Source organism: Gymnoscopelus microlampas, assembly GCF_963454915.1.
Source record: "Gymnoscopelus microlampas genome assembly, chromosome: 5".
In the NCBI taxonomy this organism is placed as follows: domain Eukaryota; kingdom Metazoa; phylum Chordata; class Actinopteri; order Myctophiformes; family Myctophidae; genus Gymnoscopelus; species Gymnoscopelus microlampas.
In genome coordinates, this window is record NC_139942.1 from 23,487,540 (window position 1) to 23,491,053 (window position 3,514).

Sequence of the window (3,514 nt, forward strand, 5' to 3'; positions counted from 1 at the left end):
AAAACAGCTACTTTCAAACAGGTCCTTGTCTATGAAGACCTTCACGTTTAGACTGGGAAACATTTATTGTGTGCCATGCTCTTGTTTACCCTGTTTTGTGTGAGAAAGAATAGCCTACCCAATAGTTTTATTGATTTCCTGGACAGACATGCTCTGTAACTGCCTTAAGAATTGCTGTTTTTTTTCTGCTTGCTGTTTGCACTGCCTCATTTTTACAGGGCAGCTATGAGTGTTGCGTCATCATACTACCAAAGCAACCAAAAGAACGGAGGTCTTTAATGACTAATTAAGCTGAATGCAGGCAATTAGTTGGTCAGACTGTGTAATCCTTCTTTAAACTGATATGTTCAGTAATTTAATCCGCACACAAAGTAGCTCCCATTAAAAGGATTTTTAATCTGCTAAAATAGTGAGGTTTCGAGCGACATAGGCTCTTCCTCATGCCATTTATAAACAGAAAGTCTTCATCTTACATAACCATAATCCCCACTACAAAATACACCTGCACCATGTGCAACAAAAACTACACAAATTATTTCACATCATTCACTTTTTTGTGTAGGGAAAATATTATTGTATGGACAGGAAAAATGTCCTGTAGTATAATTACTAGACTACAGCAGTCCAGGCTTTGCCTGTTGGCCCTGGCACAGGACAGGTCACTGAAATGTGTCTTTTTGCCATCCCCTGAAGCCAATGGGTTTCCCCTCCACCAGCTGGTACATCAAAAGCTCTGCCAAGTAGGTGTCACAGAGATCAACCCTAACCTTAATGAGCCTAAGGACTTAACTAGAGATTTCCTTTGACCTCACCTCATCCATCTAAAGATAAATTTAGTGGACCATCCTTTTTAACACAAAATGCAACAAGTGTCTTGATCATGCATTTAAAATGTTCAAGTATCTCTTTTGATCATTATGAATATGAATTTGTCACACATTGGGGAATCAATACACTATTGTGTTCAAATAATAATAAAAACATATTGAACACAGGAACAGGAAATGTCTAGAGTTTATCTATTATTGTCTCCGCCAGGCCGAAAGGCATGGCGAGAGAGTATGTTTTACCCTCCGTCCGTCCGTCCGTCCGTCCGTCCGTCCGTCCTTGTGTGTGTCCGTGTGTGTGTGTGTCCGTGTGTCCTGTCCGTGTGTAAGCAGCTTATCTCCGGCACCGTTGGCCCGGTCGCTGCGAAACTGTGCACACACACTCCCTGGAGGCCAATTCAGAACCTCTGCCTAAAATTTTTCACATGGGCCTGTTATAGCGCCACCTGGAGGCCGATTTGTGCAAAACCCATTTTTTTATATTACTCCTACAGATTTTATCCAAACATCATGCAAATCTGTACACAGTATCTCTATAGTCATGTGATCCACACGGATCTGTCCGATTTCCCATATTCCATCCTCATTGGCTAAGGTTGGCTTCCAAATTTTGCAGGATTGGTCCGTTTTAAACAAAATGCCTCAAATCATGAATGCAGTGTCCGATTGCCGTGAACGACCTAAGAATAAATGGCACCCTTTTTACATTGGCCTATTATAGCGCCACCAGGAGGCCACAATAACGTACCTGACCTGTCTGGTTTCATATATTTTATCATGTGATAATTTGTAGTGTGCTGTCACTGCTGTGCAAGCCTTAGTAGATCAGTGGTCCTCAAACGTTTTCACGTCAAGGCTACATTAATATGCATATGGCCATGGAGCCCCATCTGAAAAGAGTTTGTGCCGGGGGCATCCATTACCGTTATCGTATTTTTACCATTATTATCCATTACAATGTTTAAAAATATTCCAAATTTTCCCAATTTTATTTGAAATAACCAATCTACGAGCTCACAACACGTCACATCACAACGCATTGTGAGGTTGTAGATTGACTATTTTCGAATATTCTATGTATTTAGGGTTTAAGGTGGTTTAACAGATTTTGACGCTATATTGTTTAATTTAGCTGGGGATCCTCTGGAACCCCCTCAAGGACCCCTGGAGAACCACTGATCTAAGAGATGTGCCCGTTGTGTATTCAGTGAGCAATGTCAATGACCTACGAAAGAGCTATGCCATTCATAGATCTTAAACAATAAGAAGCATTTTAAGATTCTTTGTTTTACTGGGAGTCAGTGAAGAGTTAGTTAAAATAGGAGTTTTTTACACGAGTCATGTGTAGATAGATATGTTCAAGCTTTCTGGTTTTAATATTCTGGCTGCAGTATTCTGAATAAGCTGTAGTTTATTTTAACACATGCTTTTGTCAGTCCAGCAAAAAGGGCTTTACACACTATAGATATTCCTAAAATTATAAAAGGCATTGTTGGAGACATAAGATTATAGGCTTTTTGAAGTTAAGCTCAGCATCCAATATCACAAGTGTTTTGGTGGGTTCACAAGCCAGGCTTGATTAGATCTACAACTTTCTTGGTAACTGGCTGCTAACAAGTTTAAAGACAACTAACAACAATATCAGCTCCATTGCCAATACCACTAAATGGCTTGAACTTGGCTAAGTGACTTGGATTGAAACCTTTTCTTGGTTTATTAAAATCGTTTCCTAAGAAAGCAGTGAAGCACAGACGGCAAAGTCCATTACACTTGGCTACAGGTGATAAGCTTCGTGGCAGAATAAACGACTTAAGGGGGACACCTTTAGCAGGACTTTACCATAAAGTATGCTGCTGACATATGGTGACCTTATTGAAAGTCAACGTGCAGAAAGCTGTGTGCAGCCACCTTTATTCTTTGTAGATAATGCTGAATTATTAATAAATATTAATTCATTATGTAATTACTTATATAGTATTTTTTAATCCTTAAACAAACAAGAAAAGAGAGTCAAAGAGTCAAATAGTCAAAAAGCCCTGTACACCCAACCGGACCAAAGTGAGTTGAACGGACCAACATTGCCATCCTCAGCAGCACTCAGGATCTGCCACCTCATATTTTATTTGCATATTGGTCTGGAAATGCCAGGCTAAGCACTTCAGTTCACAGCATTATAAAGTTATTGTAAAAGGCCTATGATGGTCCTAAAATTGTCATGATGTCGGGGATGATGCTAGTCGGTAACGATGTAAGTTGGAAATGCATGTCCGTCCGTCCGTCCGTCCGTCCGTCCGTCTGTGTGTCCGTCCATCTGTGTGTCCGTCCATCTGTGTGTCCGTCTGTGTGTCCGTCTGTGTGTCCGTCCGTCTGTGTGTCCGTCCATCTGTCTGCGAGCGGCTAATCCCCGGCACCGTTGGCCCCGTCACTGCGAAACTGTGCGCACACACTCCCTGGGTGCCAATTCAGAACCTCTGCCCCAAATGTTTCATATGGGCCTGTTATAGCGCCACCAGGAGGCCGATTTGTGCAAAACCTATTTTTGGATATTACTCCAACAGATTTTATCCAAACATCATGCAAATCGGTACACAGTATCTTTATAGTCATGTGATCATGACGGATCTGTCTGATATTTCATATTCCATCCTGATTGGCTAAGGTTGGCTTCCAAAGTTTGCAGGATTAGT